General features: G+C 33.1%; 1 pseudogene; it reads left to right on the top strand.

The window, feature by feature from the left end:
* Positions 1-4,617: 4,617 nt before the first annotated feature.
* Positions 4,618-9,918, top strand: LOC113396448 (myrosinase 1-like; annotated as a pseudogene).
* Positions 9,919-18,471: the final 8,553 nt, after the last annotated feature.

Raw genomic sequence — 18,471 nt, 5'->3', positions numbered from 1 at the left:
AAAGTAATATCAGCTCACCCCAAAATGTAATCATTACAAGATTACTCATTATAATTGAAATCATTTCTGTAAAACTTCTCACTTTTAATAAAATCATAATAGTTATTTGAGCCCGTTTGTAGTGGCTTAATATAAATCCACAGTTCCGAGGTCCAGGATTCAAACACCAGGTCGGACCGATAAAAGCTAGTGGGTATTTGTGTCGAATTATTCTCAGGAACAGCGCAAAGTATGGAGTCAGCGCCTGCCTTTCCGGCCGTGTCAGATTTGCGGTTCCATCGGATTACGAGAGTGACCGAATTGAGATTACACCTGTGTTAGCACACAGACTTGTGAACTATAATGTCCTAAGTAAGGAAATAAATCGGTCAGGACATCAAAATAATTATTTATACTACTGTAAAACACAACCGACGGAAAGAAAAGATGGATGGATTGGATTTGTGTGAAAGACGATATGTTTAGAAATAATGTTACTTGTGAGATGACGTCCGACAGAGAAGTATGGAAGAAGAAGACATGGTGCGCCGACCCCAAGTGAAATTGGGATAAGGGCAGGAGGATGATGACTGTAAAACACAATGACTAATATTTTCTTTCAGTTTCAAAAGAAAGTGACTTAAAGCAAAAATCGTAGAAGAGATATAACGTTAGAATTATTTATAATAATAGGATAATAAAAATCTCAGACACTGGGTCCTGCGAATGAGCACGAACCCCAGTGCAAGATAAAACTGGCTGCGACTCTGGTCCGCCTCATATTAGGGAAACAATTTTAAGGTAAAATTCCCTTACGAAATCGTATTCGCGTCCGAAACTTAATTTTAATTACATTTTTTAAAATATTTTAAATGCTTTATGGAACACAAAAATACAGCACTAGCATTCTTTAGGTTTTATGTAAGCCTTTTGAGGGAAACGATACATGATACATGAAGAAACTTTGTACGATAGGAACCCATAGCAACTCTGACACTTTTTGCTTTGGAATAAGAATAATTAATTTAAAAATATGTCATCGTGCTTAATATTTAAATTTGAGTGTTTCATATGACGGTTTCATTTCATATGACGGTTTCATAAGACGGGCCCTTGTGTGGAACGCTACATGCGTTGACACGTTGGCCCCGTCTGATATCCGAGAAACAATGCTAAAAGCCGGTGCCGCTGCGGAAAAAGTTGAAGCAAAAAAAAGATAAAAAAAAGGAGAAATGCATTAATATAAATAATATTAAAATATATGATTGTTTTATTATATTTTATTATATCGATATAAAATAAAATAACTCATTTTCACACAAAAAAATATTATAATATAAAAAAAATATTCGGCTAACGATACTGTTTTGTTGAAATGACATGATGTTTGAAACTTATCATTGCACATTTAGCTTATTTCCTTAAAAATAATATAAGAATACATATATTTTTTATCAATACATTCTACAGTATGCTATCTGTTTGTTATTTCTGTGTTTACAGAAATAACTTACAACTCCTTTGAATGCATAAAAACTGCATTCAAATCACACTTTATTGCAAAATTTTTGAAAATATGGATTTTTTACAAATATTTTGTCAAATATTAGTAATGTTCTAACAGATTTTTTTTAAAAGATACTATTAATAAGAGACTAAACTTTTGTATGGTATTTTTTGATTAACTAGCTGATAAATATTTGAGTCACAGCCCCTTTAAAAAAACTCATGAAAACGGCGAAGCTGTCATTTTGACGCGATATCGTTGGTCGAGATGTCGAATAATCTATAATATTCGTAACAAAATACACATTAAAAATTTTAAATCGGCCGAAGTTATTATCAGATATTTGGTAGTAAAATTAAATTAAAGTTAAATAGAACTGTGTTGTACTAGAAGTAAAGATAGAATCAATAATTGTTTGTAGTGCGCAATGTAGCAGATCTATTCGCTAATAGTTTTCATTGGATTCCACTAACGGAGTTTTAGAAAATGTATTCGAGTTGTTTTTATAGAGATATTAATTAGCTTGGCTCCAAATTTTAGTATCGATCATGTTCCCGGTGAAACCAGTCGTTATATGGTAAGTTAGTTCAAGTGTGTTAAAAATTTTCATCTCTGAAACGTTTGAATAGTTAATTGATAAAGAAATGAGTGTTTAATTAGTTTAAAATTGTTATTAGTTACTTTTTAAGTTCCATATTACTTTATTGAATATTTATTTTATTAAAATATTACGGTTTTTGATGAATACATTTTACTATATATTAAAATGATATAATTTGTCACCAATATATATTTATAATCGGTACTTATATGTATGCTACCAAAAAAACAAACAAGAAAGTCAGTCACTCTTTTTCTTAAATAAAACATAAATAATTAATAATTGTATATACAATTAAATTTATATGTTATATATATCTAGATTTATTTTATTCTATTATAATTATGTACAATATTAATCTTGTGTCCCGGTTTCGATTCCCGGCCGAGTCGATCTAGAAAAAGATCATTAGTTTTCTATGTTGTCTTGGGTCTGGGTGTTTGTACCGTCGTTACTTCTGATTTTCCATAACACAAGTGCTTTAGCTATTTACATTGGGATCAGAGTGATGTATGTGATGTCCAATATTTATTTATTTATATATTTAAGGACGTGTATTAATTTCTTCCGACTAACGAATAAATAATAACTATGTTTGTGTGCACACTACAAATTGTAAATCTGTATATACTATTTATAACAATTTATTACAATACTTGAAGAACGTATTCAAAGTGCATCGTTACAATTTTTTAACTTAACATTACAATTATTGGAACTAGTCTAGTAACATTAGTTATTAATAGTTATTAATAAATTGTAGTTTAATTTTAAATTATTATTTAACGAGTTAATTTTTCAGTTTCTGACTGACTTTCTTTAAAAATTGATATACTGCAATCATTCTTGATACTATTAAATTCTGTCGTGATATTGTTTGTATATATTCGTATTCATCTAAGGACAAGCTAAAAGTTTATTTAATTAGAATTTTAACATTAGGACCTTATCAATATATAAGTAGTTACTGTACAAATCGTGACCACGTGGAATGGTGGCAAAAATGCTAGCAGCATTACTCCGTCGATCGCAATTCCGATCTTCTGAGCAAAAGTGACACAGTTGAGTGAATGAATATAATGAATGAAAATGATAATTAAATTAATTCACTTTCCGAATTTAGATATTTATCTCTACACTATATAAAATAAAATCCTGCCGCCATGTCTGCGCGCGATAAACTCAAAACTACCGAACGGATCTATATACGCTTTTCACTATTAGACGGAGTGATTCATGAGAAAGGTTTACGTATATAATTCCTAAAGATCTCGTAAAGATGTAAATTATGATATAAATACTTTATATGTAGTTACCCTTACACGTCCGAGGCCAGTTCTAGTAGCTGTTTTAAATTATATATTGTAATTGAATTTTACACACGTTTTTACTGTGTTATTACAGCTGTTTCGAAGTTCTACGGAGTTTCGAGCTGTGAAATTTTAAATGTCATTCAGACCATCAGCAAACAAAATGAAAGTTTTTTTTTTTTAATAAGATGTATAGAAAATATATTAAGAGATCGTTTTATCACTACGTAGTATAAAACAAAGTCGCTTCCCGATGTCTGTCTGTCCCCATGTATGCTTAGATCTTTAAAACTACGCAACGGATTTTGATGCGGTTTTTTTAATAGATAGAGTGATTCAAGGGGAAGGTTTATACGTATAATACATGCACAATATAGTAGAGAAACTCTGGTAATTTTAGAGGTTTCTAAAGTGATTTCGTAAATAAACACATTTTGCGCTTACATTGCAAACGCTGGCTGAACCCTACGAGATCGATCAAAATAATGTACTACAGTATTGTACACCTTAAAAAGGTATTTAAAAAGTCCGCGATGGTATCTATGGCGCGATGGAGATGTCTATCTCTTAGGGATAGCCCACAACAACCATTTTTTATCCTTAAACACGGTACATGTACCAAAATAATTTTTTTTTCAATTTTTGTCCGTCTGTCTATCTGCCTGTTTGTTCCGACCAATCTCTGGAACGGCTGGACTGATTTTGATGGGACTTTCACTGGCAGCTGATGTAACAAGGACTAACTTAGGCTACAACAATAACTTTTCTGTTAAATTCAAATGCGCACGAAGTCGCGGGCGCAGATAGTGTTATGTAAAACCGGGAATAATAGACAGAGTCAGAGGGAAAGAGAAATATATGTTAGGTCATCTGAAAGGAACATAGCGCTTTTTCCTGAGGTGACGACTTCTGCCAGTTCATAGCTCTGTAAGACGCCTAGAACTTCATCACAATATCGGCCTTGTCAGAGTCACTCTCCGTAAATATTTATAATTTTTGATTTGTATAAAAATCCTTCAAAACTATTAATAAAATTTAAAATTTATTAATATTTGAGACCGTATTTCTTATAATAGACCAACAATGATCACCTTATGGTTCTGGTCCGAATATACTTCATAATTAATTAAAGTTTTATAATTGTACACAGTAGTTTATTTACAAATAATATAATACATAAAAGTTTTGTATAAAAACACAAGAAATTAAATAAGTTCAATATGTCTAGTGAATTAAGAATCATGAATTTCCTACAAAACAAGAATTACTTTAATACCAATCAACATACCATCCGTTCATATCCAACAGCCAATCTCTTCATAAAGCTTTCAAATTCTGCGTCGTTGAAAATATTCTTTCAGCCATCGGTAAATATTTATATGCAGTGGCATAGCTATCGTAGGGCCAGGTGATGCAGTGTACCAGGGCCCTGAAAAAGAGCGGGTCAGCCAACTCGCTAGCTCGTGAAGCTAGAAAACCTTGACTCTGCTCACGAGATTTTTTTTTTCCTATCTATAATTTTGAAGGGCAATATGAGTTAAAGAGGGGTGGAAAAAGGGGGGAGGGGAAAAAGCCCGATTATTTTCCAATGCACCGGAGCCTTTGCTCATCTAGTTATGCTACTGCTTATATGAATATCTAATTTTCTTAACATCTTTATTAATTTTGTCACAGTGCCTTGTTGCAAATATGTCAATGCATCGACCGAAGTTTTCCTCCAAACTTTAAATTCGGCGCCGCGACAGCAGCTTATCAAATAGAAGGAGGCTGGAACGCAGACGGTGAGTAGCCTCTGATTAAGAATTTTATTTTAAAAACAGTTACTTAAACTAGGTTTGAGTATGCAAAAATAGCTATGACTGTTGAAGGAGGACTGTGTAATCTAGATAATTGAATAATTGGATCGTTTGGTCTTCTTGTATTTTGCAGGTAAAGGCGAAAACATTTGGGACAGGTTTGTCCACGAGAACCCTGGGAGAATCAAGAATAATGCTACGGGTGACATCGCCGCGGACTCCTACCACAAGTGGCGAGAAGACGTGAGGATCGCTGCAGAACTAGGTCTTCAGTTTTATAGGTAATCGTCACTAAAAATATAACTATTTATTAAATTGTTATCTTTATTTAACATCTAATTTGTACCGATTAAGATATAGGGTTTTTCGTGCATTTGGGATTTTTACTTGATATTCGGGCAACCAGTATTTCGTCATAAGATCTCGGGCCGTATATTTCTTAATATATACTAAACCTCAAGCTGGAGTCTGATGTACATACATCATTTTTCTCTACTTTTTATACTTTGTTTAGCCTAGTTTTAGATCAATTTTTATTCCCTATTTCTATTAACTTTGTACGTCTGTAATAAAGAGTATAAAAATATAGATTAATATAACTTCTTATAAAACTATGGAATACAATACTTAATCCTGTCACTGGTTAATTTACAGATTTTCTATAAATTGGCCTCGTATTCTACCGACGGGGTTCCCCAACAAAGTGAATAAAGCTGGTGTCAAATACTACAGCGACCTCATTGACGCCCTCATCACAGAGGGCATAGAACCAATCATCACGCTCTATCACTGGGAATTACCAGTGATAATTCAAGATATGGGTATCAAAATCATGATTATATTTTAATAAAATCTTAAAGTACAAACTACAAAAGCTCATTGGAAGCTTAATACGGTCAAAGCTTGCATGTCGAGTAAGCCACACAATTACAATGACAATCTCAAAATTATTGACTTTTTAGATGATGTCACATTATGGATATAACTCTCTACTAGGCCAAAAATAATGTAATTTTATGGTTATTACAGTTATATTTGAGATAGAACAAATCATGCTGAATTATTTCCACTCTCACGAATTCTTCTCAGTTTTTGAACGATGAAAGATGTTTCTCTTGACTAACCAAAGATTGTTGACAATCAATAATCAGAGTGTGTGTGCTATTAATGCATAAAAAATGGTCTTTGCTTTTCGATCAGCCTTTTATTTAGCTACCGGTTTATTGGTTGGATTCAAAGGACATTATACCAAATGGAGAACCCGGCAGTGTTTGATGTCTTAAAAATTAAAAGCAAAATATTTTTAATATTCATGAATAATTGTTGTGTTTTCTTTTTTCAAGGTGGCTGGACTAATCCCTTGATAGTAGATTGGTTTGGAAACTATGTGAGGGTGGTGTACAAACTTTATGCTGACCGCGTCAAAACATGGCTCACCATAAACGAAGCTATTGTTATTTGCGATTATGGTTACATTACAGGACTCCATGCTCCAAAGATCAAGGAGCCAGAATTCGCTCCTTATTTGTGCAATAAACACGTATTGCTTGCCCATGCCAAAGCTTACAGAATATTTGATCAAGAATTTAGACCCAAATATAGTGGTAAGTGGTATTATGATTAGACCTTCAGTCTCTTAGTGTTAAATGTGTATCAGGCAGAGACCCTACTCACATACAGCCTTGTGGCGAACTATCAAATTATATCTAATCGAAGTTATTAAGATTATCACACAGACAATAAATACTTTTATTAACTAGTACGACACATTCCCAACAAGTAAAGCCTATTCCAACCACACGGCAAAAGCCAAACAAGCAACATTTGACTTTGATTTGATGGATTATTAATGTTATTCAATCATTTATGATATCAATATGAATCTGCAAAAAATGGCGCTTTAAACGTCGACGATACTGATATCGGAAATTAAAGTGGACATATTTCGTTAAATGGAATAGTGTTGTTTTATAAATAATGGCATCTAAATCAAGAGCTGTTAGAAGTGCACAATATAACGGAGCTATTTTCAAATTGCATGAAATACGTAAATATAAGATTTGTTTTTCTTTATACCTTCTTTGATTGGAATACACTGTAGTTAGTTGGTCTTTCATACAGTCTATCATAAAAGAAATTTGGTCAAATATACATGATTATTAGAACTTTGTGTCGTTAGAAAAATATATATTGTATGACTACTGTTATAAGACAGTCTTCTCTACTTTTTGTTGTATTTTACCTAGATGAATGAACATGAATAGTATTTAAATGTGACTTTTCAGGAAGAATTTCCATCGCAAACATCATGGTATGGATCGAACCTTTCTCTCCTAAGGACGTGGAATTAGCTACGATTGGAAGGGATCACATGGTAAGTATGCTCTAAAATATGTTTAAAATGAAATTTGGTCGATCACACAAATTATATCTGCCTTTTAAAATATAAATTTTCCAGGTTGGCAGATATTGTCATCCAATATTTTCGGAAAGTGGTGGGTGGCCACTCTCTATTGAAAAGAATTTGCTGGAGTACAGTCTGACACATGGATACAATGAGTCGAAGCTTCCTTCTTTTACGGATGAAGAAAAAGTATTTGTTAAAGGTAACATGTACCTAAAATATAATCCGTGCGAGTTTCAGAATTTTCGAAACAGAAAAATGGTTTCCATAACCATCTTGGGTACTAATTTAGATTAAATTATGATATAATTTAGATAATGGCGAAACAAAAAGACATAGCTGAACAAAACGTTCAGATGTTGATCCTATCATTTCAATGACACCAGTTGTGATACATTTAAGAAAAAGTAGTACTATAGCCAAAATCAACATTTCAGGTACAGCAGATTTTTTAGCTATGAACCATTATACTACATATATGATCAAATCAGCAGAGCCTGGAGATGGCAGTAGCTCCTGGTTATTAACTGCCTCACCGCAATTAAATTCCGTATTGAAACCGCCTCCCAATGCACATTATGGCGCTTATAAATTATTTCCGGTAATCCATATATAATTATACCAACCGATGATCTAAAAATCTTTAGGGATATTCTGTAATAAAAATCGAAACTCACTACACAACACGAGTGACACTGGACATTTTAGTCAGAATGTGATATTCGACATTTGATTATAATAATTATTTAATTTATAAGTTACACGCACAAAATGCGTATCACCGTAAGCTGGTTGTCAACAATCCACGAATGAGATTTAAAGTGAATTCTTACAGAATCGCACTGCAGCTACATCATTCGATCAATATATCGAGTCGATACAAAATGTTCATTATGACTAGAATAAAGTCAGTCAAGGGTTATTTGATATTAAACTCATCAAAACATTCTAAAATAATGATCAAATGCTATCCCAATTATATTATGCATTCAAGCAAATACAAATATTTCAGATTTACCCTAAAGGCATCCGGAGACAGTTGGCATGGTTGAAAAAACAGTATGGAAACGTTGATATCCTAATCACAGAGAACGGCTACTCTTCTGCAGACAAACAGCTCGACGACTATGGCAGAATTGACTTCTACAAAGCGTATTTGGAACAGGTGAACGGGAACAATACCTTTACGGGCTTTCCAAAATCAATGGTCACTATCGTCCTTAAAAATTGCCATAGCCGCCATTACAACACTGACCTTGTGAACATTGTGTGTGAATATTTCCTTTGTGCCTAATTTCTGGCAATTACCCCTCAAACCTAAACACAGCAACAATGTCTGCAAGCTACTAGGCCACGAGGCAGGCTAATTTCGTTCAATTCTGTTTGACAAACGATCTTGTTTCAAGGCCCAAAGAAGTAGAAGGTCATCACTCTTTACAGGTGCTGCTGTCCATCAAAGTGGACAACGTTAGCGTTATTGGGTTTACAGCGTGGTCACTCTTAGACAACTTTGAATGGACGCAAGGATTTGAGTAAGTTTATGTAGATGTGATGTGACTGATATTTTAATTGTATATACACACGCACACATATATATCGACACTAAATAATAAAGATAGACAAAGATAAACTTAGATTTATATATTCCATGGGATTTGCTCATAATTCAGCTATGATGTACAGGAACAGTTCTTGATCAAAATATCTTTATTTATAAGACAACACTCTTGCACTTAAATACTTAAATCCACTTTAATTTAAATTCCAAAGTCCAGGTAGCATTCAATTCAATGTCGAATGTTGTTTATTTGACTTCACTCCTCTTGTGATTGGAAAGGACTCCAGAGACAATTAGGTATTAGAGAATAGTATTCATAGAAAAATTTAATAGTTTATATTCCTCATAGTTGTATAGGTACGTATAATTTTCAGAGTTAAATATGGACTTTACGAAGTTGACTTCGAAGATCCTGATCGTAGAAGAACACCTCGAGCCTCGGCACATTTCTACGCTTGCGTAATAAAGAACCGGACACTTGATGACACTTGCCTAAGTAAGCAATTCATCGCAGGACGATCCTATCAAAGTGATGCAAGAAATACCGCCCCAATTACGCTATACAGCGGTAATATTTTGCTTACTTTCTTATTTTTATTCTATATAGTCGATATTCTGTGATTATATGTTGAAGCGATTATGTCTATGGGCGAAGTTGACCTCTTCACATTAGTTTGACCATTTGTTTAGCTTCCTTAGCCAAAATAAATTCAGAAAATAATTACTAGAACTATATAGTTAAAATGTTCCATCAATAAAAATCCATTCAAAAATTCTATAGCATATTCCAAACATACTCCTTAGTAGATATCAACTCGCATGGACATCTCATAGCTGCATTTGCTAATATATCTGCTATTTGACCCTGTTCCACTAATTTACTTATGTCCACTTTAATTTTAATTTCCGAAGTTCCCATAAAACTACGCCGAAAAACACGTAACTTTTTCGCAAATCGACAATGACACAAATACAATTATATCGCGTCAATTCAGGGTCCAAATATATTGGTCTCTTCTTTTCTGTGTTTTGTTATATAACATGAATGTGAGTATCAATCAAAAATCAAAATCAAAACATTCTTGATTCAAATAGGGGCCCATAAAAGCACTTTTAAATGTAACAGTGTTGAATTGAATGTAAAGAGGAAGAGAAAAACCGGTTAAAAACTCAGAGTAACTCTATTCCGCCATTTTAATAACAGAATATGTCAAAATGTGTAAAATCAAAATGCGTATTTATTTTACAAATCTTTACTTGTAAACAATCTTGTATTTATAGCAATAAAACCATTTACCGCCATCATTACGAACAAAATATAAACAGCTTGCAATACATCGTTTTATTTCTACTCCAGTCTATAAATATTAAGTTAAATCTTCACTGTTTTCTTAAAAGCCTTTACAAGTGGCTTTGGATTTTTATTATGAGATAGTTTGTTGGACGTGCTCATGGGCCACCTGACGGTAAGTGGGCACCACCTCCCATAGACGTTAGCGATGTAAGAAACATTAATCATTCCTTGCATCGCCAATGCGCTTCAAACCATGGGAACCATGTATTAGAAAATTCTAATCCATTCCATTTCAAAATGTAAATTACATTGAGTTTTTTCAAAACCATTTTATCAACGGAGACCAGCCTACCATGTGCAGGACATCTGACATGACTCTATTTCTTCACTCTCTACGTGCTTTCTAAGTCACAGGAGTGTACAGACTCCAGACTGTTAATGCCAATTTTTCGACAGAGAAAGCCAAAAACTTTATATCGGCCCCGCATAACATTTGAATCCAGTACTCCGGGATCTGCTTCCTTTTATCTAGCCACAAGAGTGCCGAGGCAATCCTTACTGATATTTGCAATATGTAGACATTATAATTATTTCTTTAAAAAATCTTTTTACGTAAATTTAAGGGGCCATGATACAAATTTCCCGAACAGCCATTTTAATACTTACTTGACAGAAGGCAGTTGTTGCAAATGCGGTTGTCCCTGGGTCAGCAGCTCCCACAGTCGACCTGGTGTTGCTACCACTATCTCCGGACCTGATCGCAACACTCTTTCTTGCTTCACAGCCGCCATACCGCCAACAATTGTCGATACTTTTATACCTGAAATGCAATCGCTTAAAATTAACGCAATCTATACATATAATAAAATTGGGGTGTCTGTTTGTAATATTAAAATAACTGCGTTTTACTAAATGCATATGTATGTATACACGGTACATATACCAAAATAACATTTTTTACAATTTTTGTCTGTCTGTCGCTCTGTCTGTCTGTTTGTTCCGGCTAATCACAGGAACGGCTGAACCGATTTCGACGGGACTTTCACTGGCAAATAGCGGATGTAATAAGGAGTAACTTAGGCTACTTTTATTTTAGAATTATGTATAGAAGAAAAATAAAATCACGCTACAAGTACAATATCCAAATAACTTAAATTCAAGCAACGCGCACGAAGTCGCGGGCACAACTAGTTAGTATATAAAATAAAAACATTGTTTATTCAAATACAGCTTAAATCTTTCAATAGTTACAGGATTAAGTTAAATTAAATGTTAGAAGAAACACATATCAAATTAAAGTCTGTAAATTAAAGTGGTCTTCGAATTACGCTTCGGTTTTCCTGACTCTAGCCAAATTTTGCGCTGAAAGAAATAGAAGACTATTAGTGTCTTTTATTCATCTCGCATCATGAATATGTTTTATATGATACTATTGAGTAGAGATACCTTTTTTTTTAAGATATCGGTAGGCGGACGAGCAAATGGGCCACCTGATGGTAAGTGGTCACCACCGCCCATAGACAATGGCGCTGTAAGAAATATTAACCATTCCTTGCATCACCAATGCGCCACCAACCTTGGGAACTAAGATGCTATGTCCCTTGAGCCTTTAGTCACTGGCTCACTCGCACTTCAAACCGGAACACAAAAACTGATCCATTAGTTTATGTGAATGGTTGAATAAATTGAATATTTATCTAAATACAAGTAATTGACCTTTAAACAAACGGACCTATGATAACCATATATATGTTAATGAACGTCGATTTAAGTTAATTTAAACTTAAGCTGCAACATATCACCAATTGTCATATTATAAGTAGTCTTAGTGGTGGTGTATCTGGGGAGATACCGCTGATCACATATTCTAGCGCCAAATAGCATAACTTAACATTTTTGTATACTCGTTTACTTGTTGAATTTCAGGCATCATATATTTATTATTATATGTAACTGTATCAAACTAACGTAATGTATTTCAAAGAATAATTACTGAGTTTATTACCGGTTTTAATCGGTAGATTCTACATTCCGAAACGGTGGTAGCTTTACTTTTAATATAGTTCTGTGAAATGACGATTCAAAGGTACTTGTAAAAGCATATTTGATACAGTATATTTTGATTTTGTTTTGCGGTGAAGGGTGATTAAGCCTGTGCAGGGCCGGACCGTAAGTTTAGGGGGCCCTGGGCAACACTATTTGGGGGTCCACCTAAGACATACCTTAACGTTGACTCGAATTATATTCATTAAATGGGTTTGATTAATTGCAGTACTCGTAGGGCTGCAAACTTTTGATATTGATTCTTTCGCATTGTCGTCTATTTTTGACTTTGACTTTGACTTGACTTAGCTGGGGCCCCCGGTAATCCACGGGGCCTTGGGCTGAAGCCCAAAATAATAAATACTTCCAGTGCTTTCGTATCAACGATGCTTAATGATAGTCAACCATTGATTTTAGTCTTGTCTGTTGTTATGAAATCCAAGACCAAACCAAGGTGTAAACATGTATGATACAATGATATAATAAGTTACATGTCGCTCGTGCTTTAAGTGTTCGTCGTCAGGCGTTCAGCATGAGCATCTTTGGGGTCCAAGTTTGCTTCGTACCGAATTTCGTCGAATTCCGCTCAACGGTTTGGCCAAGTCTGGTCGTGAAAGAGCAACAGACAGACATAGTTACTTTCGTATTTATCACATTAGTATACATAACCTAAGATATATATTACATAGATATTTAATGATTAAATTATTTAAATAGTTCATTAATAATACGAATGTAATGACTCTATTTTGTTAAACGTTCAAGATTTTATAAAAAAAAATAGAAATCCAAAGGGCAAGATCGGAGGTCTGAGAAAAAAAAGTCAAATAAATAATATTTATTGGTTTTCTTAATTTGAAAAAACGAACACGATTTTATTCGTATTGATACATAAATTATGCTCGAATCTATGTAATAGCAACATTGGCCGTAAAGACATTTTTTATTTTTTATGATTTATGTTTCGGTCGTTTTATGACGGACTATATTATTGTTTAATCGACATTTTATCTTTTTTTTTATGTTATATTGTATCGGTTCGCAAAAGCCGCCGGCGAAAGTTGGTTCCACAAAGTGGTTGTGCGAAGCAGAAAATTTCTTAAAAATCGCGTTGTTGAGGATTTTCGGACATCTAAATGGTGCGGTTGAAACTTAGAATTTTAACGAGATGTTCGAAGGTGAAATTCAGCAGCCGGGATTAATCCGAACAATTCCAATTCCTCGGAACATTCCCCGTGAAAAATACGATAGAAGATGCAGAACTCGACTCGATCGTCGATAATTTGAGCCGCTCTGCATTGAATGCGTTGGACGGTAAATGGAAGAAGCTGGTACTGGGGAACACCCGCCCAGAGGTGAGAGCATTACTCAACGTGAGGCCGAATTTGCGCCTTGTATAGTTTTAGGCGGTGGGCCGACGTGAAATACCGTCTAGGCTTGCTGAGTATGCTCAGCAAGGCAAGGCCGACCTTTTTATCGTAATCGAACCGAACCGTAAGCACGAAAGCCGAGTAAATATTCTACTACGACAACGAGCCAGTGTTTCGATCAAAAGTTGGGACGGGATATAATAGGGATCTTGTAGTAACCGATATAAATAAGTTAAAGTCCTCGGTTACGAATAAGCTGAGGTTAATTTTTGTGAGGAATAGAATCACAAACGTATCATTACCGTTTTAAACTTTAAAATTCTATAACATTAAATCAGTTCTATATTTCCAATGTTTTATGTGAGAAATAAAGTGAAGTGAAGTGAGAAGTCTATGTTAATCAAAGTAATCATACTTATCTTAAATCGATGGTAAGGCTCTGTGGGAACCCCTCTAATACAACTAGGTATATTTAGTATTGCTGGTACGTAGGTATTATTGTGTACCGTGAGCGTAAATGACCAATGTAACAACAGAGGAATAACCATAACCACTTAGCTAAAAGAATAATTATTATATTTACTTTGTTCGATTAACGATGTAGTTTTGAAAAAGTAACATGAAGTTTGAAGCTCATCATTGTACATTTAGCTAAGTTTTCATTACTTTAAAAAAAAAATACATATGTTTTTGATCAATAATTTTACAGAAGGCTGTTTAGCTGTTTGTTTTTGTTCCTCAGCACGGTATTTTTTCTTTGTTATCTTAATTTGAATTTTTATTTAGTTTTTTAAATTTAATTTTATATTTTATATAGGTTAGTTTGGCTTATATAGTTTCCTATCAAAAATATTTTTGAAGGTCAATGTTGTTTACACCTTTAAAGACGTATCATTTTGTATGTTACCCAACAGATATTAATTTTAAGTGCTTAGTGATATGTTGATGGTGTAACTTTTCCAATAAATAAATAAATAAAATAGTGTTTACAGAAATAACTTACAACTCCTTTGAATTGATAAAAAACAGCGTTCAAATCACACTTAATTGCAAATTTTTTGAAAACATTGATTTGTGACGAATAATTTTTCAATTATCAGACGTGTTTATTTAGGATATTTTCAATAGATTATTTTATAATATTCGTTAGAGATTCGTGCAAAAATCGCGTTTGAAACTTTAAATCGGCCGAAGTTATTATCAGAACTTTGGTAGTAAAATTAAATTAAAGTTAAGTAGAACTGTGTTGTACTAGAAGTAAAGATAGAATCAATAATTGTTTGTAGTGCGCAATGTAGCAGATCTATTCGCTAATAGTTTTCATTGGATTTCACTAACGGGGTTTTAGAAAATGTATTCGAGTTGTTTTTATAGAGATATTAATTAGCATGGCTCGAAATTTTAGTATCGATCATGTTTCCGCCGAAAGCAGTCGTTATATGGTAAGTTAAATTATTCATATATGTGTTCAAAATGTTTATCTCCGAAACGTTTAAATGGTCACAATAATTATATATATTTAGTTTATGAAATGTTAAAGCTTTACGCTTTGATTAATACATTTAACTATATACTAAAATATATATATTCGGTATGTAAAAAAGTGTCATGAAAGAGCCAGTTTTCTAATGGGACCAAAAAGGATACTTAAAATTAAGTAAGTGATGATATTTTTTTCTTAAATTATTATTCATTTATTAAAGAAGATAATTTAATACGAAAAAACCTTAACTACTATTGAAAAATCACCGAAATATTCATTTTAAAAAAATATGTCTTCTGGCTCTTACATAACATATTGAAAGAGCCACTAGAAGTTATGAAAGAGCTAGTTTGTTTTATAAAGTATAGTTGTGGTAATAATGCAAATTAATAATAAGTACACTGTTACAAATAAAACTCAGAAACATATTTTTTAAAAACAAATTTTTAACTAAATTAAAACCAATATATTTTTTTTTTTTAATTCTACCAGATATTTTAAATTAAATTCTAGCTAACGCTTTAATTTCAATAAATTATTTAGTCGTATCTTAAATGTAAGGAACTTAGGAATACATAATGTAATTTTTTTAATATAAGAAACATGTCTAGCAAAAAACAAAAATTTTTTTAAGCCACAGGATTCACGAGCAAATCTATCTATTTTTTTCCTTTTGGGAGTGTCAGCCACAGCCAGCTCTTTCAAGGCCCAATACCCCGGCTCTTTCATAACTTATGCTTTAAAAAAATATAACTCTTAAAATAAGAACAATATCAAAACATTTGGCTTAGTATTTACGCAGCTGCAAGGCCAAATATATGCACAAACTCAATCGATACTCCATTTTTCTATAGTTGTTTACAATAAAATACCAAAAAATAAGTTAAATGAAGTAAGATACTTACTTTTTAGTACTAAAACTTTGACTCGATATGCTGCCGTTCGTTGGTTCCGGCGGACCTTGAAATGTTTGTGGATGACGGGAAATCAGTATTGTCACTTAAAAATTAAATCACCAACCAAATCCGTTGATAAACTACTAAAATAATGCAAGTGGCTCTTTCATGCCACTTCACCCCTTTATTTTACCGTAAATAAACCTCCAAAAAAAACAGTCACAATTTTTCTTAAATAAAATATTTATGTATGATGTTGATGATTGTTGAAGTTGTCAGAAATAAAAAAATGGCGACCAATAGAGATGTATTTTATGGCAAAAAAACTTTTAATGTACCTAGTTATGGTAGCCGTGCGAAAGCGCTTCTGGTAGCTTTTGTATAAAATATTGTAATTGTTTTTAACGCACTTTTTCATCGTGATATTACAGCTGTTTCAAATTTCGGTCATTGTTCGAAATCTCGGACATTGACTTTTAAACGTCATTTAGACAATTCTACCGTCCGCAAATAAAACGAAAGTTTTTTTCAATAAGTAGTTCAGAATATTAATATTATTATTAGATAAGGACTTGTTTTATAGTTGTATAAATTATTAATCAGTTAATAAAATTATTTGAATTATATTCAGGATTAAATTTGGAGTATCGATAATGTTTCCGCTAAAACCAGTCGTTAATAGCTAGTAATTTAATTTATTCACGTCTAAATGACATATATATCCAAAACATTTTAATCACATTACAAAATAGTATTAAGCATTTTGTTGGAATAATTATTGTAAGACGCGTGAAAAACATTTTTTTCTTGACAATTAATGCACACTAACTGTACAAAAAATTATATAAAAATAGTGAAGCGTCGTGGGACACACGATTTGAACGAAGTTCTATTGCCTAAATATTAGCTTTTAAATAACAGACACAATCTAATAAAGTAACAACACTTGACTTTACTTGACTTGAACATAACTCTACTGTAACTTGTAAGCCGCGAAAAAAAATCTTTTTCGAATATCGAACAAGTCACGTTCACTTTCTTTCTCGTATTTATTTGTGTGCGTCTGTTATATTAGATCAGCAATAATCACCTCATATGGCCTGGTCCGAGTATCCTTGATAATAATAATAAATAAATAAATATTGGACAACATCACACACATCACTCTGATCCCAATTTAAGTAGCTAAAGCACTTGTGTTATGGAAAATCAGAAGTAATGGTTCAGACAGTAGCACAAACTCCGAGCCCCAAGACAACATAGAAAACTAATGAACTTTTTCTACATCGACTCGGCCGGGAATCGAACCCGGGACCTCGGAGTAGCGTAGCCATGAAAACAGGTGTACACACTACTCGACCACGGAAGTCGTCGATTAATTAAAGTTTTTATTTGTAGATACTACCTAGTTTATTTAGAAATAATATTATGATAAAGGCTTTTGACAAAATACAATGGAAGTAATTGAAATAGGATAAGTTCAACATTTCTAGAAGTATAATTAAATTTAAGAATCATGAATTTCCAACAAACCAAGAATTACTTCAATATCAATCGACATACCATCCGTTCATATCCTTCGGCCAAACTCTTCATTAACTTTTCAAATTTTGCTTCGTTCAAAACATAATTTTGTATAATCGGTAAACGCCTAACTTTATACGTCATTTTCGTAATATCTTTACTAATTTTTTTCGCAGTGCCTTGTTGCAAATATGTCAATGCATCGACCGAAGTTTTCCTCCAAACTTTAAATTCGGCGCCGCGACAGCAGCTTATCAAATAGAAGGAGGCTGGAACGCAGACGGTGAGTAGCCTCTGATTAAGAATTTTATTTTAGATATCCCAAAAATAATACATTTTGCAGTAAAACATTTACTTAAACTAGGTTTGAGTATGCAAAAATAGCTATGACTGATGAAGGAGGACTGTGTAATCCAGAGAATAGGAATTATACATGGCAATGGGAGCACGTGCCTGTGTAGCGTACATCTACATGTCTCGTATGCTCGACTCTATCTCTTTCTATCCCTATTTACGACGCTCTCTTCTGATCCATGGCCATGTAATGTTTAGCTGTCTTCCTTCTCTCTCATGTAACGAAATTTTTCTAAATGCGACGCATCCTTTAGTCTATCTTCGTCCACGAAGTTCAACTTCAAACATTGTTATAAACTTATTTCTTTCGATTTATAATTTATTTATTTAATATTTTATCGAATAAATGAAA

This window comes from Vanessa tameamea, chromosome 25 (assembly GCF_037043105.1).
Source record: "Vanessa tameamea isolate UH-Manoa-2023 chromosome 25, ilVanTame1 primary haplotype, whole genome shotgun sequence".
Classification (NCBI taxonomy): domain Eukaryota; kingdom Metazoa; phylum Arthropoda; class Insecta; order Lepidoptera; family Nymphalidae; genus Vanessa; species Vanessa tameamea.
This window is presented reverse-complemented; position numbering and strand designations above follow the sequence as displayed.